The 21,051-nt window shown below is 47.3% G+C and overlaps 1 long non-coding RNA gene across 1 annotated transcript; it reads right to left on the reverse strand.

The window, feature by feature from the left end:
• Window positions 1–599: 599 nt before the first annotated feature.
• Window positions 600–3,936, reverse strand: LOC132130647 (uncharacterized). The gene is made up of 4 exons (XR_009428750.1): window positions 3,884–3,936; window positions 3,146–3,209; window positions 2,468–2,918; window positions 600–729 (listed from the first exon to the last, which is right to left on the reverse strand). It is a non-coding gene; the product is annotated as an uncharacterized LOC132130647 (long non-coding RNA).
• Between the last annotated feature and the right edge of the window lie 17,115 nt (window positions 3,937–21,051).

Genomic DNA, 21,051 nt, shown 5'->3' on the forward strand with positions numbered 1-21,051 from the left:
CGTCGAACAGCTGCTCGAAGATCTCACCTTTGGAGAAGACTGATGATTTTATACTCTAAAAATGTAAGTATTACTACTCAAAAATGAAGATTACCCCATAATGAACTGCATCCTTTGCCCACCCCAACACTTACATGCAATAATAATGATAAATGCCAACCAATAATTAAATACATTTTTTTTCCTTAAAATTACATTTTAGTAAAAGAAGCAAAATGTATTTTCTGTCATGACATAGCTATACATGAATATACACTAATGCAGTTGATGTGAATGCATCAGTCAAGCAATTAATACACGAATAGATAAAATATTTATATTTTATTTACTGACAACAAGAAACATGTTTAAATGATTAAAAGAATGTATAAATGTTAGCATCACAATAAATGCATACATGTACAAGTCAACAACACATGATACAAAGCTTCATTCAAACTTACTGTTCTAACAATCATGTATTTACAGATGGTGAACCCCACATCTTACTATCATCTCAACACAGCTGTTCTGATTCTGCTGCTGCGCTGTGCTTCACAGTCTCACTCTTCTCGACGGGGATGTTGTTGAGCAACAGGATGAGGAAGACCATGATGTCGGCTCTCTCAACCACACAACCTTGAAGTGAGAGCAGAAGAACACGTGCAGGACAATCTGACTGCTGCTGTGTCTGCTCCAAACAATCGTGTGCCTGCTCTCCACGAGCACCACTACCTTTAAAGGTGCCATCTGTCATATCTGGCAAAAAAATCAAGTCATACTCCACATTCCATACCAGATGGGGGCAGTATGCCTCAATAAAGTGAATTGGTCTACTCTAGAGTAACAAACGAGAAACGGCATAGTCTCTATTCTCCGCCCCTACCTTCACAACAACCCTAGAGCATAGCTGAAGCCTATAAGACAGCGGTTCTCAATTGCAGTCCTCGCCCCCCACTGCTCTGCACATTTTGAACGTTTCTCTTAGAGCTTCAGACATTTGTTCTATTCGAACATAAGTGCCCTGCGAAGTGGACATCACAGGATATTCAGCCATGATTCCAGTTCGAAGCGAACGTAGCTATATGTTCCAATCAAAGTGCATTGAAGTGTGCAAGATGTGAATTTAAATTGTATCGATTTACAGAGGTATATGATGTCACAGTTGTCCATGTTTAAAGACGCTGCACAGCACAAATCAGTGAATGAATGTTTCGATGTGAGGTAAACTTCAACAGACTTCCCCTGCTCAGAGAGTAGGGAGCAATGAACATTTGAAAAACAGTTCATGCATGGAGTTCATTTCTAACGAGCTGATTATCTGAATCAGGTGTGTTAACAAAGAGAAACGTGCAAAATATGCAGAGCAGTGGGGCGCGAGGACTGGAATTGAGAACCGCTGCTTTAAGAGGACGTTTTGCCTCCAGAGGAACATTGGGTGATGTCAAGTGATTTTGAAACATGATCTTCAAGCTACTCCCCTTCACCTTTACCAGTGAATATGTTCATATTCGTTTTGTTCATATTACATTGAGTTGTAAATACACATTATTGGAATTAAATTAATTTGACAGACAGCATTCTGTCAACATCATTGGTCAACATCAGACAGCTGATGTTGACCAAGCTAGAGCCAACCAACGTAACCAGAGCTGCCAACTCTCACAAGCATTCACCGTGAGACACACGCAATTGACTCTTTTCACACGCTTTCACGCCACACATCAATTTTTTCACGTACAGAAAAACCACAAAGCAAAGAGGACACGGAGACCAACAGACTAGACAGAGCAGGTTACTTATGATATAAAAAAATGGGTAAGTTATAGCTAGCTAATTATCAAACGCAGCTACGGTTAGCCATCGCTAACATTAGCACGTTTCTAGAACAGCCTTCGATACATTTCTATGTTATAACTTCCCGAAAAAAAATACACAAACATATAAAACAAACTTCTAGCGAAATACTAACAGCATCTAACTTACCAATCCAAAAGAAATGTTGCAAGTTTGGTCTCGAACCTCATTTCAGGTCCATCAGTTGTCTCCAGCGATTGAAAGCAGTGCCGATGTTTACTCTGGTTCGGCTCCTTTTCTTATCGGATTTGATTTGTGATTCCGAGCGCGGTTGTTTCCCTGTAGCGGGTGGTGGTCTCTTGCCAAGGGCTTAAGCCACATGAAGTAGTGGGCTGTACTTTCCACATGATTGACATCAGGTTCAGGTACGCCTACAAGCCGTGCGAGTTATTCGTGTATTGCAGGTTGGCTGGTGGTTATGTTGCCCGCATACCGCCTCCCATGGCCGAAACTGGTATTACGACACCTGTCGGGCCGGGGCTAGTAATGCTACTGCTAATTAAGGTTGATATCTCTGCAGCACTATAACATTACATTTTTTTAATGACATCATCGCCCTTATTTCTTCTCATACTTTTGATGCGTGTAGGTCATTTATTGAATATTTTTAAAACATTTAAACATAGTTTACAAGTACATGCATTAATTTATTATTTTTGTAGTGGGCTAAACCACTGAACTGGTTCAAAACCAGCAGTATGTCTGTGAGCACGGCTCTTTTCTCCAGGTGGATCAGAGGATTGTAGGCCCCTGTAATAAGAGCACTGTCAATGACTTCAGATAAAAGCTCCATCACATTTTTTGATGATGCTTTTGAAGCTTCTGAAAGTCAGCCTTCATTGTATAAACAGAAACCAGCAGAACAAACTTTACCAAAATCAAATCCTCAGTGTCTTTTGGTCTTTCTCTAGATGCTCTCGCTGCTCTGGGGCCACCGATGAGGAAGAGACCACAGCAGCATCTGGTCCTGATGAGAGCTGGAGTGATGGAGCATCTCATCCATATCTCTGGACCATTTCCGGATGCTGCAGTGGACTTCTCCATCCTCAGTGCACACACCAGTCTGCAGACATTTTCATAACCTACACAAATACACACACACACACACACACACACACACACAATAAAAAAAGTCATTACTTTATTCTTTTGTTTCAGGTATTTCCTTTTTTCCCCTTTCCTTGCAGGTCCTGCTCCACCACAAAAGATCTGCAGCAAATGCACAGAAATCAACAATAAGAAAAGTGCTGTTTAACTCTTTGAAATTACACTAATTAAAATGTTTCATTTATTTTTGTAGTGTACTTACACAAATCCTTTGATGGCAGCATTCCTTCATCAGTCACTCTACAGCAGATAAACATAATCTGTTCCTGTAACATCCAGACAAGAGTCAGTCTCCTCTGTGATCTATCTGTGATATACTGCATCTGCATGTTGAGTTAGTAAATGATGTAACTCGCTTTTTATCCAACACAAATGTTTCTAAATTTATCAATATTGCAAATGGACAAATAAAACAGATAACCTGTGTTCAGTTACTTTATGTAGATTTGTTTGTTTACATGACTCACACTCATATAAAGCAGTGTTGACAACAATGAGTGAACTCAGATGCCTGTTTCATGTCTGTTAAATGTGCTCATCTGCAATACTTATCAAAGACTATCCTGTCAGATGATAGACATTAAGTAATAGTCTTCAAGATGTATATATGGTTTATATAAATCCATTTTTGAGTCGTGTACTTAATGGAGCTCCCCTGTTAGTTATTCATTATTATAAATGTGTTTTTACAGCACAATCACAAATATGCTATATTATGTAAGTAACAAACGGGGTTTAGATTAAGCCAGGATCAGGCCATGGCTCAATTAGTCTTGCCTGTGAAACCGGAGGATAGCGTCTTTACACCTTTTGCTTATATGTTGCTGACTTTACACCTTAGATTTAATAGACTATTAACTCCAAAATCAATACCACTGTATGAAAATAACTTGTACTCTTAAATTTAAATAATTATTTTGTGAAAAAAATATATTCTCACCATTGTAACTCACAGCAAGCCGTCATATTCGTCTTCTTCCCAGTTTAACGGCGGTTGGCATCCAGCTTATTGGCGCAATACCGCCCTCTTCTTTTCCGGAGTGTGGATCAGATGTTCCCTTTCATAGGTCACTTCAATGCTGCGGTGACGTCAACACTATGGGAACACCTTCGGTGTGACGAATGTCTGAAGCCCTATACCATCCCGCTAATCCTATTGGCCAAATAGCGCGTGGCATATATACCTGGTGCCGCGCGCCATTTCACTCAGATTTCATTCCTTCAGTAACGAAGCGAATCTTCTGTGCCCTATTATCTCGCGTTCAACAGCGATCGTCACGAGCAGTATTCTCCTCGACCGCGGACGCGATGAGTCAACGAAAGCTAGGAGCCGTATGATGGGTTATCACGAGGAGGCACTTATGAGAGGTTCGTTGCAGCCTCTCTATAGGTTCTCTCCTTGATAGCCTATGGCTACAGTAAAAAATATATATATATATATATAAGAAAGTATCCGCGCTCTGGAGTGTATTTCTTAAGTCGCCTCGCGTCTAACCCCCACCGTTTCGCTTCTGCGGTCGCCGAGGCCCCGCACGAGGTGTTGGTTAGGGGCGATATGTGCGGCTTGACTATGAATACAGTGATGCACTGGAGTTCCATGTGCTCGCTCTCCCCCACTCGAGCGCGTTAATCAGCAGTTTTGCTCTTCTAACTATGTTTGTCCGAGCTGCGGCCTCGAACTCTGAGTAGGCTCTGGCCGGCATACGCAGTTCTCTCCCTCCGAGCGGACAGGAGAAACGCGCCTCTCCTTCCTCAGTGAGCTATTTATGTGGCTACTCGCATGGTGGATTACGGCTCACACAGCCGCCGCGTTTTCACTAGCGGCTTGGCCCGATGTTTATCTTGTTGGATTAAATCCTGCCGTGGATACGCTTCAGGATTATATACAACGAAAAGCAGCGAGTTTGACGCACACGCTTTTCTTCATGTTAATATGCCAGGGACTATGTCCTTCACTGAGAGTGCTGTTGGACTGCTAATGCACATCTACCCTCTCACTGCAGTCCCCACACTCTAACTTTGACTGTCTCGCAGCAAAGGCACCTCGAGCGTCATTGAACTGAGCTATCATTCGCGCGCCCCCTCAGACACTCTGCACAATCCAGCCTTCAGAGTTTGAGGGACGACGCGGAGGCTGGCAAAGATGGCCAGTGTATGACGGCTCACACAGCTGCCGCGTTCTCGCTAGCGGCTTGGCCCGATGTTTATCTTGTTGGTTTAAATCCTGCCGTGGATACGCTTCAGGATTATAAACCTATGTTTGCCAGGGACTGTGCCCTCCACCAGAGAGTGCTGTTGGATTGCTAATGCACATCTAACCCTCTCACTGCAGTCCCCACACTCTACATTGTCTGCCTCGCAGCAAACAGTGCTTCGAGCAGCATTGGATTGAGCTGTAACGCCAAACGTTCCCTCAGACACTCTGCGCAGTCCAGCTTTCAGAATTCGAGGGGCGATTCAAGGGTCCTGCACAGACGACCCATTTATGACGGCTCGCACAGCCGCCGCTTTTCGCTAGCGGCAGAGCCCGATGTTCATTCTGTTGGCCTAATTCCTGCCGTGGACACGTTTCAGGATTATACACAACGAGACGCAACGGCTCTTATGCATACACTTCCCCTGTGCACGAACGCCACGAGCTTTTCGTGCCCGGACATTTTAACATGTATGACAGCGTTGCAGGAAGCTGGAATTTTGAGACCGCTAGTATGGTCTCGGGCCGTGTGTGAATGCTTGCCCGATATTTCTCTATGGGTGTTACGCACGATTTGTCACGGATACACCATTCAGTTTCAATAAGGCCCGCCTCCTTTCCGCAGAATTCTTTCCACGGTGGCGAAACCGATGGAAATAGCGGTGATTCGACAGGAGATATCAACTCTGCTGAGCAAACGGGCTATAGAGGAAGTACACCCCTCTCAGATGGAGGCGGGGTTTTTACAGCCGTTATTTTGTGGTACAAAAAAAAAAAAAAAAAAAAAAAAAACCCTGGTGAATTACGACCCATTCTGGATTTACACCATCTGAATCTTGCACTCAGGCCGAGAAAATTCAAGATTTTGATGATCATCAGGAGACTCAGCTTTAGAGGGCAAAGCGTATCAGTACTTCTCAAAGTGCATGGATGGAGCTCTGGCCCCGTTGCGGCTCCAGGGCGTTCGTGTTTGAACTATTTTAGGCGATTGGCTGGTGTTAGCGCAATCGCAGACTCAAGCACACTCTCATGGGGATCTTGTGCTGAATCATTTAACAGCCTGAACTTACGCATGAAATCCAAGAGAAGTGTTTTAATCCCCTCTCAACGGATAACCTTCTGGGATTAGAGTTGGACTCTCGCGCTATGACAGCGAAGCTTTCTCTCCCGCGCGCTCAGTCGATTGCATCATGCATGCGGCGCTTCAGAGCGGGTTGCGCAGTGACAGTGAGATGGTGCCTCAGATTTAGGTCTTATGGCAACGGCATACCCTGTAACCCATCTGGGATTACTTCACATGCGCCCTTTTCAGTGGTGGACGAAAAGATGGAATGTTTCACCCCGTTGTCTTCCGCATCGGACGATTCCGGTGACACGGCGGTGTGTGATGTCGCTAAAACTATGTATGTCAACCCAATTCTCCTGACCGGAGTTCAGCTGGGGATTTGCGCTTCCCGTGAGACTGTCACGACGGTTGCGTCTTTGACCGACTGGGGAGCTGTTTGTCAAGGGAGTTGACACATAAACAGGTTGGAATTACTGGCGGTTTTTTTCTGGCTCTCCAGTATTTCCCGAATCTGCTGATCGGCCGTCATATACTGCTCAGATCAGACAACACAGCGGTTGTGTCATACCTGAATCATCAGAGAGGATTATGCTCTCGCCCCCTGTGCAGGCTGGCGAGACATGTTCTTTTGGTTTCAGAACAAAATTCTATCGATCCGAGCTGTTCATGTCCCCGGACGTTGGACTTCGGAGCGAATTTGCTATCCAGGCAGACTCTGGAGCAAGCGGAGTGGGGATTGCACCCCCAAACGGTGAGTCTCCTATGGCAGATTTTCGGGAAGCGAAGTGGATTTATTTGCGTCGAACACGACTACGCATTGCCCGCTTTGGTTCTCCCTATGCCCTCCAGCACCCCTGGGCTTGGATGCATTAGCCCACAACTGGCCCAGGACCGGTTTTGCTTGGATCCCAGCTATCAGGTACGTCAGGCGTTATGGTATAGCGTTCCCATAGTGGTGTTTAAAATATCTCTAAGTTGACAAATATTGTTGTAAATGTGCTAAAAAGTGACCGTCAAAAATTCTAAACATAGTTTTTTAAACATAGTTTGAAGTTAAATGTGACAAAATGTTGCTGTTATTTTCAGCATGAGCAGCTTTACAAATGGCACCCGATAGCTGACAACTTCAACTGAATGAAAGAGAAACATGGGCATAATGAAAAAATTAAACATTTGACTGAACCACATGCCAGTTTGAGAAAAGGGGAAAAAAACAAAAAAAGACATGCTTCATTTACTCTCTTTCATGCTCCTTCCCCAGTTAGTATTTTTTTTATAGACTTTGAGGTACATTTCAATCCAGGCAACAAGAGCGTGTTATGTGTAAGCAGAGAGAGGTGTAAACAGTAGATTGCAGATGGGGGTCATGCCATAAAAAGCAGGATCTGTGAAGGGGAAGAGGAGGATGAGGATGAGCTGAACACCCAGCAGGTAGGAGAGCAGGATCAAATGCCTCTATGGGTGCTGTGGTTTTAAGACGAGTGGCACAACCAGAGCCGGACAGTAACGGAGTACATTTACTTGAGTACAGTATTTAAACACAATTTTGAGGGATCTGTACTTTACTCGAGTATCATATTTGGGGAGTACTCATGACTTTACTCAAGTACATTTGGCAAATATTGTACTCTTTATTCCCCTACATTTCTATCCATAACCTTAAGTAGCCTACCCGTTACTTCTTCAGCCCCGTCCACACAGAGACAGAGCTTACCCCAGTCCTATCTTTTTTTTCCTCATCTCAAGAAATGTCCGCGTAGTATACATGCCAGCATGTGGCGCTGTAATTCTGCCACAGAGATACACTTAGAATGGAGAAGAAGACATGGACTATTCTCATAAACCTTGTACTACACACATGTACTTTTAACTATGTGTTTCAAAAGTGTAGTTAGTAGCTGTCAACCCTCCCATTTTTTTTCCGGGGTTCTCACATATTTGAGCTCTTCTCCCGCTGTCTTCCCATTTTAGTATTTTCCTGTAAAATATCCCGTTAGCCCTTCCATCGGACCTGTCAGTCTATGTACTGTTGTCCTGTTGCTACCCCCTTGCCCTTCCAGCGAAACAGAGGTTTCCTTATCGAGTCGGTCTCTCGACATTACGTATGGGGAAATCCATTTCCTCGAAATTATTAAGTTTGATTGAATAACTCTTTTGCTTGCAAATAGCCAATGGCGCCCCCGCCCTCACCTTATTGGCTGACAGCCATCAATATAAGTGACGGCGGGCGCCAAAAAAACTCAGAATCTTTTTCTTCACTTGAGTCTGGTTTCGCCGTGGATTGACGCATACAGAGCGGAAAATTGTGGAAAAATATCCCCTCTCGCGTTCCAGCGATTTTTTTTCTTAAAATGTCACTTTTGGGCCCATTGATTTCCCGGATGCAAATGAGCAGTGTGTGCTGTGCCTGGGTTGGGCACACGCAGAGGCGGCATTCGAAGGATCGGGATGTCGTGCCTTTGAGGAGCTTCTCATCAAGATCCTTCGTGCAAGGCTGGCTGTTACCCGTAACGGTGGCCCTTTATCTCCTGCCTTTCCCCCCGTCCGCCGCTGTCGAGCCGCGAACCGAGAGACTGCAGAGAGCTCCGTGGAAGGATTCTGTCGATGTACTGGTGTCGGCCCAACGCCCACGCCATCCTCACGTGGCAGATCCCATCTAATACTCTGAGGCCAGTTACCACCCTCCACTAGAAGCACACGGAAATGGTCTCGTTTGGATATGACGACGACGGCGCCATGTCTACTAATGCCTCTGACCCGGGAGCGTGGTCCGAGGCCCCGTCTGAAGCCACCCCTGCCTCGCTGGATGCGGAGCTTATGGTGATCCTCACGGAGGTGGTGGCAGATATGGAATTGGAGTGGACAGCCCCCAAGGAGCTGCCGTCTAAGAGATGGATGGATGGTTCCTTCCTCTGCGCGGGCCGTCAGGCTGAAGCCCCACAGAGACCAGCGCCCTTTTTCTCTGAGGTCCACGAGGAACTCACTCGGTCATGGCTCTCCCCTTACTCAGCCCGAGCCCATGCACAGGGGACCCAGCTGCTGACGACTGTGGAAGGGGCGGAGAAATTATGAAACGCGCGACCGCCTCCCGTCGAGGATGCTATCGTGGCCCACCTGGCCCACCCAGAGTCGCTCAGGAAGCTGCGCACGGCGGCGTATCTGGCTCTCGCGGCGTCGAAGAAGGTCGCACAGGGAATCGGCCAAGCTCGGGGAAACCCAAGGAGGAGACTATGCATGTTCCCGTGCAAGAAGCGGCGGACGAGTCACCTGCCATTCATATAGCGGTCAATGCTTCCCCGGTGGCTGGGGCGCAGCCCCTGCCGCAGCATGCATTAATACCCCCTGTATTGAGTCATCTGAGCGCGTGGGCAACGCTCGCAGACCACCCCGCTTCAGCGGTGTGATTATGACAGAAGTATCAGAACAGAGCGCCCTACGGGCAGAAATCTCCTCTCTCCTGGCCAAACAAGCAGTAGAGATAGTGCCCGAGGAACGGAGAAATTCTGCGTTCTACAGCCGTTATTTATTAGTTCTGAAAAAGGACGGAGGTATGTGCCCCATCTTAGACCTGAGATTACTGAACAAAGCGCTCGCGAAACGCACGTTCAAGATGATAACTGTGAAACAGATCCTCGCGCACATTCAGCCCGATGATTACTTCATTGCAGTGGATCTGAAGGATGCATACTTCCACATCCAGATAGCCCCACATCACAGGCGCTTCCTGCATTTTGCATTCGAGGGTGAGGCGTACCAATTCAAAGTGTTGCTGTTTGGGCTAGCTTTGGCTCCCTGTGTATTTACAATGTGCAACAATACAGCGCTCGCTCCCCTGAAGCTCAGTGGAATGCGCATATTGAACTGATTGACTGGTTAGTCATCGCACGGTCGAGAAGCACTCCCGAGGAACACAATTACAGACTCCTCGCCCATCTGACAGGTTTGGGGCTGTCTGTGAACATTCAGAGAAGCGTACTGCAGCCGCGCCAATATATCACATTCCAGGGTATGATACTGGCTGGTCATCTCGCAAAACGTTTGCGAGATTCTATAATTTGGACATTCCCTCGTTCGCATCACATGTGCTGTCATTGCAGGAGGAGGGAGTTGAGCAGTCATTGGAATAGGCTATGGGCACGCCTCGCCTGGCACGTGCCCTAGCCATCGTTTCGACCAGGTCGTATAGATAGCGTCAGTTATTTTAGTAATAGCTGCGGTTGAGGTATTCATTTACTATCTAATGTGGCCCCTTTATTATGCCCACATTATAAGCCAGCAGTGTATTCCCAAGCACCAACATATTGCTGCATTTTCCCCATATCACACCAGTGTTGCTTATCTTGGTGCACGGGATTACGATGGTGTAGGAGCCAATTTGGCTCTGTGCCAAGAGGTGTTTCAACCAGGTCCGGAACCCGACCTAGAGCTAGCGCGCTGTAAGAATTAGTGCTTATGCTCTTCTGTGGCTCGATGCGAGCTGGGCCGGACAGTATTTCCCACACGGCGGGGGTTTTATTGTTCTCCATACGTAATGTCGAGAGACTGACTCGATAAGGGAACGTCTCCGGTTACTCACGTAACCTTAGTTCCCTGAGAGGAGGGAACGAGACATTACGTAACCTGCCGTGTGGAAAACCTTCCAGCCTCATAACTCTCGTTCAGTCGAAGATTCTGAGGTTTTATCTTATATTGATGGCTGTCAGCCAATCAGGTGAGGGCGGGGTTGCCATTGGCTATTTGCAAGCAAAAGAGTTATTCAATCAGACTTCAGAATTTCGAGGAAATGGATTTCCCCATACGTAATGTCTCGTTCTCACCTCTCAGGGAACTAAGGTTATGTGAGTAACCGGAGACGTTTTCAAAGCATTGTTTTGCTTCCTTGAAAGCAACCTTAGCGTGGTGTTGGGCTTTTTAAGATAGCGTAGTTGTTGTGAGAGCACGATTTCACGCCAATCTGTAAGCAAAGTCATGTCAGACCTAGCTTCACAACGTTGGTTAATGCAGCAGTCTTGTTTTACGAATTTTTGATGTCAGCAGAGGGATAGCAACAGTAAATATTCAGATGTTATGGTCTTCGTGGTCGCGCCACCAAACAGGAAAGCGGTGGAAAGTTAATCCATTCTCATTTTTTTCCCCATGGCGATTGTGTTGCGCTATTACACCCCACAATACAGCAACGGTTTACCAGGGTTGAAATAGATTTTTAATTAATCAAATTAAGACACACGGATGAGAGGCAGTATGTCTAAACACTGCACATTAGTCTGAGTAGCAGTAAATGAGGCCATCAACATGCCGGCCACGCCAAATAATGACGTCACGACGCCCAAGTCCTATACACTTATTAATCTGTGTTAATGTTAGTTAATAAAAAGAAAACGTTGAGTGTTTGTTCATGTTTTTTGTTGCTGTTACGTTACGTAGCGGTGTCTGATTAGGGGCGAGACGTGGGCTGATGATGTCGTCGTTTCAGAAAATGTACGGATTTGCCGTCCAAACGAAAACACAAAGGCGGTGTTCTCAAATGTATCCACTCTGGGACCCGGTTTAAAAAAATGCCGGTTTCAGTTGTCACAGGTCGGAGCGGACCACAGATGTCGTGAGTCACGCCCCTTCCTTGTTTCCACCTCGAGGAGGTCCCAAGAACACCCCAATGACCAGACACACGAGAGACGGTAAGTAAATATTAAAACAAACTTTATTAAATTACTAAAAAAAAGGTATAGGGAAGGGAGGGGGAGGGAGGCTAAAATCCAACTCTCCAATTGGGGGAGTATCAGTCTCGAGTCTCTTAGACTCCGTCACGGGAGATCTCAGGTAAGTCCTTCACTCCTCTTTCCTTCTGGCTATGTGACGACAATCAGCTTATTCACAAGTGCCCCTTTGTTCTAGCTTGCAGGATGACTGTCCAGGGCCTTCTCCTTTTCCTGGACGTATCAGATACAAGTGGAAAGTATACTCCTAGTATTTAGTATTTAGAGTTTGAATGCACGATGGATACCTGCTGCTTCTCATGGCGAACTCCGAGGCGGCCCAGCGAGTTGGACTCCCGGTCGTCCAGATGCTGGTGGAGCTGCACAATGGCTATCGGGACCCGACTGAAACCGTAACGGGTCGACGTGCAGGTAGACACTTCAAAGGGACCCGCTAGATCTGCACAAGAACATACAAGTAAGTATGACAGGACTGGACACGGACGGTGGACAGAGGGGCCACTGGCTCTTCGCTCGGGGCACAGGTAAGTCTGTAGGAAAGACAACTGAGGCTTCACTTGGGCATACAGGCGAATGTACAACACAATATGCTGGCTTTAGCTTTGGGCATAAGGTAAGTACATCAAAGGTAGCTGGGACTTCACTCTGGGCATACAGGCGAATGTACAACACAATATGCTGGCTTTAGCTTTGGGCATAAGGTAAGTACATCAAAGGTAGCTGGGACTTCACTCTGGGCATACAGGCGAATATACAACACAATATGCTGGCTTTAGCTTTGGGCATAAGGTAAGTACATCAAAGGTAACTGGGACTTCACTCTGGGCATACAGGCGAATGTACAACACAACATGCTGGCTTTAGCTTTGGGCATAAGGTAAGTACATCAAAGGTAACTGAGACTTCACTCTGGGCATACAGGCGAATGTACAATACAATATGCTGGCTATAGCTTTGGGCATAAGGTAAGTACATCAAAGGTAACTGGGACTTCACTCTGGGCATACAGGCGAATATACAACACAATATGCTGGCTTTAGCTTTGGGCAATAGCTTACGGTGAATATACAGGGAAACAGGAAGTGATGTTACTCACACCGTTTGGGCAAATAGACGTCAGGCGTTCCTTTTCTGAGGTTTAAACCAACTGCTGATAGAGATGCGGGTCGAAAGCTGCTGCTGCGTTGGGCCGAACAAGGCCTCCGCTGATGTCACACACAGGTAAGTTGTTTCACCCAGGGTGTGCTGCACTGGGTGGGTCGGACGCTTCCCTCTCCTTCCTTCCAACCCACAGGGTGAGAGATCTAGACAGGGGCGAACCTTTGAAGAACTCCACAGCAGGTAATAATGCACGCACAGCTGATTTCCTCCTCCAGCAGCCAACTCCTCACCGTTAATACTTCCCACTATATCCACACTGTTGAATTTGTTTCCCGCCACCGTTACGTGGGGTAGAGGGGTCAGGATGTCATCGACGGCATATAATTAGAGATGTTTTTCTTCGCCCGCCTCAGTAATCACTTCCTCCACAGGATTTCGTCGTGCCTGAAAGGTGGTTTTTGATGACACAAACACAGCACAATACTGAAATTTTCAAGTGTATACACTCACAGCAAAGGACAAGGGCTCCCCCACTGCACTCCACACACTCTTGGTGAATTTAGGGTCAAACCCCCCCATCTGACCAAAGGCTCGTCCTGGAAATCGTGAGAACACTGATGCAACGAATATTCAGAGTTAAACGTCGCCGCCACGACACCCCAACATCTTCTCTCACTCACTGGTCCCGGCTCACCCGAAATCCTCCTCCACGGTGGGGCCGCTCACTTACTATGCCAAAAACTCACAAAAAGGCTCACAGATAGTTCACTCCAGATAATTATGCTGCTGTACGATGGTTTAGAGTCTCTTTACCCTCTTCTTTCCAGCTCCTGGATACTTCTCCTGCTGCCACGTGACCTGTCAAAAAAAGGGCCTCCTTCGGCGATACATCCGGTGAGTCTTCCTGTTCTCAACCACTCAGAATTCGTTACACATGTCCATAGAGCATTTCACAGTTAGATAGACATCCCAATATACTCAGCCCGGTTTCTGTTTCTGCCAAACCCTTGTCTCCGTCTTCGCCCAGCCAACAATATTCCTCCGCCTTCTTTCCGCTGCCCTCGCCCAAACACTCCAACTCCCTCGCCGTATCGGCTAGAATAAACAACCCCCTCTCTGCAGTTTCTGAGGCCCTCTTTTTACTCCTCCTTCTCTTCACACTGCCCAATCCACGATCGCCCCATTCATCTATCCACCTGAGATCAATGAAACCCTGATTTCCTTTCCCGGAGTTCCCGGAAGTAACCGGTGTTTGAGGAATTATGATCCGGGCGGAACCAATCTCCGTCCTTTTAGTCCTCCACGGGGCTAGGATAATTTGGACAGGGGCGGATCATGTTGCGGTGGACTACTCGGTCCGGCCCAGCCTTCCCTTCTGGGCGAATCGTATACACGGGTTGTCCAGACCGCTGCTGGCCTTGGATCACATATGGAGTGGTCTCCCTCCGGTCACTCAACTTTCCTTTACCTTGTCGCCTGTGGTCCCGCACCAGTACTCTTTCTCCAGGGAGTAGGGGAGCTCCTCAAAGCTCCCCTATAAAGCCCAAGAATGATCTCACTTGCCTCACGGTCTTTGGGGCATTCCAGTCTCGTACTGCTGCTACCTTTTCCGGGTCCACAGAAACCCCCGCGGCACTCACACAGTGGCCCAAAAACTTGACCTCTCTCCGCAGCAGGTGGCACTTGTCTGGTTGGAGCTTCAACCCATACCTCTCCATCGCCTGAAAGACCTTCTCCAGATGTTGCAGATGGGATTCAAAATCTGGGGAATAGACAATCACATCATCGAGATATACGAGTGTGGACTCCAACTGACCTCCCAAACACCGTTGCATGAGCCGCTGGAATGTGGCTGGGGCGTTACAAAGGCCGAAGGGCATCCGGTCCCATTCAAAAAGACCAAACGGGGTCGTGAAGGCGGTCTTTTCCCGGTCTACCTCTTCCACCTGCACCTGCCAATATCCCCTGGCCAAATCCAACGTGGAGTACCAAGCTGATTTTGTTAAGCTGGCGAGTGAGTCTTCAATTCTAGGTAATGGAAAGGCATCCTTCTTAGTCACTTGGTTCAGTTTTCGGTAGTCGACACAGAACCTCCAGGCCCCTGTCTTCTTCTGCACCAGTACAATAGGAGCCGCCCACGGGCTGCTGCTTTCTCGAACGATCCCCTGATCGAGCATACCTTGCAGCAGAGTCCGAACCTCGGTATATAAGGTAGGTGGTATTGGGCGATATCTCTCACGACTGGGTCCGGCTTCTCCCGTGGGGATCTGATGTTTCACTATGTTCGTACATCCGTAATCTTCATCATGGGCAGAGAAGACATGCTGCCACTTCCTTAGAAGTTCCTGTAGCTTACGTGTCTGAGTCTGCTCCAATTCCTCTCCTCGTAGGGATTCGCCCAATAGATGGCCGGGCACTTCTTCCCCAGCCGTCCTGGCGGGCAAGTCTACTTGAGTCAGGCCCACTTGACCACTGTAGGGCATACCTGGCAGAAACTCACGTCCCTTTCTTCTCGCACTTGATGGGGCTCCACCATCGTTACTCTTGCCAAACGTTGGTGTTTGTGTAGATGTATTGCACAGGGCTTCTCATTTCGTACCTTTACCGGAACTCGTCCTTGGCAGACCACCGCCAGTCCTCGGGCCACTTCCACGTACTGACAATCCAAATGGGGCTCTACCAGTACCCAGCCTTCTGGCCCGTGTTCTTGTTGGGGGACCCTTACCCATACTATTGCCTCACTTCGGGCCGGTACGGACAGTGCATAGCGGCAAGCTACTCGACCAGTCTCTTCCCGGCCCCTCCGGACCCTGGTCATCTGGACCCGGCGACAATCAGCCACAACACGTTCCCATTCTTGTCGTTCTGCAGGCGGTATTTTCTGAGCCGGCTTAGCCCAAAATAATTCCTCCCAACACTCCGAGAGGACGTTCATACCTAGAAGGGCTCTATGAGTTCCCAAGCAGTGGTCTTGGACGATGATCACTCCTTTCTGGGGCACGACAATTTCATGAATTTCCAAGTCCACTAGTCTGTAGCCAATATAGGGGATGTCTAACCCATTTTCTCCCTTCAGGGTGAGCCAGGGGGCCTCTGTTCCTTGCACGTTCTGTTTCCCAAACAGCTCTTGTGACAGGCTCTCAGAAAATAGGGTGACTTGTGATCCAGTGTCAACGAGGCAACGTACCTTGATGCCACACACTTGGACCTCCACCACAGGGCTATGCCCAATCATCTTGTCCTTCGAGCCAGCTTCTATAGATGGGTGGGTCATCCGAGGGGGTCCTGACCACATGACCCACTGTGGCCGGTCGACCTAAAAACCCCCCTCCGAGCCTCTTCGGGGACCACACTGTCGACTGTAGTTGCCAGGTTCTCCGCAACGGTTACAAATCGGTCGCCCCTGTTCATCCCACTCAAATGGAGAGCGGGTAGGCCGGCTAGGTCGCCTTCCTGGGTCTCGGCCACCATCTGAATACACACGGTCTCGGGGGGCAGGCCTTACCTCTTGCCTCGAAGTGCCGAGTCGCAGTTCCTCCAAAAGGGTCTTAGATAACTCCGCCATTTGTTCATGGACATCTTTGAGGAGTTCCAACTTCAGGGCCTGTTTCCAGTCTGCTGCTTCTGGAACAGCCGTTGCAGTGCCACTTACGGCCGCACACACAGGGGGGTCTTTTACTTCAGTCTGATCGATCTCCAGAGCCAACGCCTCCTTCTTCAGGTCCTCGAATGTAAGCTCAGGATCTCTTCGGAACTGCACTCGCAGGCTCTGTCGTACTGGGCCTTCTCTCAATCCCAGCAGAAATTGGTCTCTCAACAAGGTCTCTCCGTTCCCGAGCCAATGATCTTGACGTCCTTGTAGCCTCGTAAACTGCTCTCGCAGTCGCAGTGCAAAAGCTCTGTTAAAGAACTGTGCTCTAAGGACAGCTACTGGGGTGGTATCGCCATATTGTTCCGTCAAGAACTGGAAGACGGTTTGAGCGGTGGCTCGGACGGTTTCTGGGGCGGCCTGGACTTCCCGCCATGCTTCCCCCTCTAGAGAATTAAGAACAAATTGCAGCTGCTGTGCCGCACTCAACCCTTGAATCCCGGCCAAATATTCGATCTGAGCTTTCCATTCGGCTAATCGTACTTCAGACTCAGTTCCACCGTACTTCTGGATCCAGGAGTTCCCCATAAACACTGGCATGACTCGGGGCAAGGCCTCTGGTAGCTCGTTGTCAGCCATTGGGAAACCTTGGTCACTCAACCCGAGGTGAAACCCTGCCGACTATGCCAAAATCTGTCACAGGTCGGAGCGGTCCACAGATGTCGTGAGTCACGCCCCTTCCTAGTTTCCACCTCGAGGAGGTCCCAAGAACACCCCAATGACCAGACACACGAGAGACGGTGACGGGCGGTGGACAGAGGGGCCACTGGCTCTTCGCTCGGGGCACAGGTAAGTCTGTAGGAAAGACAACTGAGGCTTCACTTGGGCATACAGGCGAATGTACAACACAATATGCTGGCTTTAGCTTTGGGCATAAGGTAAGTACATCAAAGGTAGCTGGGACTTCACTCTGGGCATACAGGCGAATGTACAACACAATATGCTGGCTTTAGCTTTGGGCATAAGGTAAGTACATCAAAGGTAGCTGGGACTTCACTCTGGGCATACAGGCGAATATACAACACAATATGCTGGCTTTAGCTTTGGGCATAAGGTAAGTACATCAAAGGTAACTGGGACTTCACTCTGGGCATACAGGCGAATGTGCAACACAACATGCTGGCTTTAGCTTTGGGCATAAGGTAAGTACATCAAAGGTAACTGAGACTTCACTCTGGGCATACAGGCGAATGTACAACACAATATGCTGGCTTTAGCTTTGGGCATAAGGTAAGTACATCAAAGGTAACTGGGACTTCACTCTGGGCATACAGGCGAATATACAACACAATATGCTGGCTTTAGCTTTGGGCAATAGCTTACGGTGAATATACAGGGAAACAGGAAGTGATGTTACTCACACCGTTTGGGCAAATAGACGTCAGGCGTTCCTTTTCTGAGGTTTAAACCAACTGCTGATAGAGATGCGGGTCGAAAGCTGCTGCTGCGTTGGGCCGAACACGGCCTCCGCTGATGTCACACACAGGTAAGTTGTTTCACCCAGGGTGTGCTGCACTGGGTGGGTCGGACGCTTCCCTCTCCTTCCTTCCAACCCACAGGGTGAGAGATCTAGACAGGGGCGAACCTTTGAAGAACTCCACAGCAGGTAATAATGCACGCACAGCTGATTTCCTCCTCCAGCAGCCAACTCCTCACCGTTAATACTTCCCACTATATCCACACTGTTCTTACTTGAATTTGTTTCCCGCCACCGTTACGTGGGGTAGAGGGGTCAGGATGTCATCGACGGCCTATAATTAGAGATGTTTTTCTTCGCCCGCCTCAGTACTCACTTCCTCCACAGGATTTCGTTGGGCCGGAAAGGTGGTTTTTGACGACAAAAACACAGCACAATACTGACATTTTCAAGTGTATACACTCACAGCAAAGGACAAAGGCTCCCCCAATGCACTCCACACACTCTTGGTGAATTTAGGGTCAAACCCCCCCCCCCCCCCCCGTCTGACCAAAGGCTCATCCTGGAAATCATGAGAACACTGATGCAACAAATATTCAGAGTTAAACGTCGCTGCCACGACACCCCAACGTCTTCTCTCACTCACTGGTCCCGGCTCACCCACAATCCTCCTCCACGGTGGGGCCGCTCACTTACTATGCCAAAAACTCACAAAAAGGCTCACAGATAGTTCACTCCAGATAATTATGCTGCTGTACGATGGTTTAGAGTCTCTTTTCCCTCTTCTTTCCAGCTCCTGGATACTTCTCCTGCTGCCACGTGACCTGTCAAAAAAAGGGCCTCCTTCGGCGATACTTCCGGTGAGTCTTCCTGTTCTCAACCACTCAGAATTCGTTACACATGTCCATAGAGCATTTCACAGTTAGATAGACATCCCAATATACTCAGCCCGGTTTCTGTTTCTGCCAAACCCTTGTCTCCGTCTTCGCCCAGCCAACAATATTCCTCCGCCTTCTTTCCGCTGCCCTCGCCCAAACACTCCAACTCCCTCGCCGTATCAGCTAGAATAAACAACCCCCTCTCTGCAGTTTCTGAGGCCCTCTTTATACTCCTCCTTCTCTTCACACTGCCCAATCCACGATCGCCCCGTTCATCTATCCACCTGCAATCAATGAAACCCTGATTTCCTTTCCCGGAGTTCCCGGAAGTAACCGGTGTTTGAGGAATTATGGTCCGGGCGGAACCAATCTCCGTCCTTTTAGTTCCGCCCTTACAAAATCACTCCGGGACATCGTCTTCCAAAACGCCGGATTCCGTGTGGACGAAATGCCTATCCCATAAAAAAAATTGTGCGTATTCACAGAAACGCGTGTCGTGGCAAAATTTACATCAACTCTCATCAGCATAAGAGACAGACTCATTCTCAGGTTTAATTAAAAAGAAAGCTTTTATTCTTTGCAAAGAAGGTCAGACAGTCATACAGCAACACTGAGTTCCTGCAGAGTGAAACCGGCCCAGGAAGAGGGCAGTCCTCCACCTTATATCCCTTTGCTGCATCAAGGTTACACAGTCATAGCAGCTGTAAATATCCACACATAAGAAGGAACACTCTCTATGGGCTGTTTCTCGCACATTTAGGACTTAGGTGACCCCCTCAGGTCATCCCCAGGCATTGTCCCCCCACTATATGGCATATTCACTGCTCATTATCAGAGCTCGACAGCGCCATCTGCTGAAAATACCAATTCTAATCTTGCTTCTTCAACCAAAGAAGAGCGGACTGATGAAGATGGCACCAAAACTGAATGGAACCTGGTTCCCATCATCAATCCTTCACACACTTACTCGAAAATCGAGAATCTGCTCAGTCATGAAGATCACAGTATTACATTGCAATGAAGGGTGAATGAACAAACATTTAGATTTATTATCATTTGTGTTTGTTTATTATTTCTATAAGTTTTTATATAAAGAAATCAGGAAATATCTCACGCTCACAAAGTCTACTAACTATTTGATCAAACAGACAGTAAAATAATATATTTTTACATTTATTCCTGTGATGGCAAAGCTGAATTGTAAGCAGCCATTACTTCAGTCTTCAGTGTCACATAATCCTTCAGAAATCATTCGAATATGATTGTAGTATGAATATATATTAATTGATTATACTCAGGGGCGTAGATTACGCGGGGAACGTGTGTCCTCCCACTTTTAATATCACACGTACGTCTGCAAGATGTCTATTAAAAGATTTGTTGATCTGGAAAGCATCTGCTGTCTACAAACGTCTGACAGATGTCTTTCAGATGTCAGTTTTGCATACATTTAAAATCATAAACATCTTCTAGACACCTAACAGACATCTATTTGACATCTAAAAGGAAACGTCCTATAGACGTATTGCAGATGAGCAAACACTCTAAAAAATACGTCTTGCAGATGTAAATGCACAAGTAAAATAGACGTCTCCGAGATGTAAGTGTGCTATCAGGGACGGAAATCTATGGGAGGCCGTTTGAGGCGAAACCCTTTGAAAACTTGCTATACACACTGAAACACTTGCGATACGCACTTAAACACTTGCGATACACACTGAAACACTTGCAATACACACTGAAACACTTGCGATACACACTGAAACACTTGTGCGTATAAGTGAAACACTATATATATGTGCAAATATATAAAAACTTTGAAACATTCTCGTGTGTGAGAGAGCATTAACATTTTCAGTGTGTCCGGAAGTCGTTTCATTGCAACCGGAAGTTATACTACTTCTTCTTCTTCGGTTTTATGGCGGGTAGCACCAAAGTTAGGTGCATTATCGCCACCTACTGTATTGGAGTGTGAACCAGAGTTTACCCTTTCAAAACGTGAGGAAAAAAGTAATAATAATAAAAAAAAATATATATCTATATAATTTTTTTTTTTTCATTAATACAATTAAACCCACTAACCCACTAG

Source organism: Carassius carassius, chromosome 47 (genome assembly GCF_963082965.1).
Source record: "Carassius carassius chromosome 47, fCarCar2.1, whole genome shotgun sequence".
NCBI classification, from domain to species: Eukaryota; Metazoa; Chordata; class Actinopteri; order Cypriniformes; family Cyprinidae; genus Carassius; species Carassius carassius.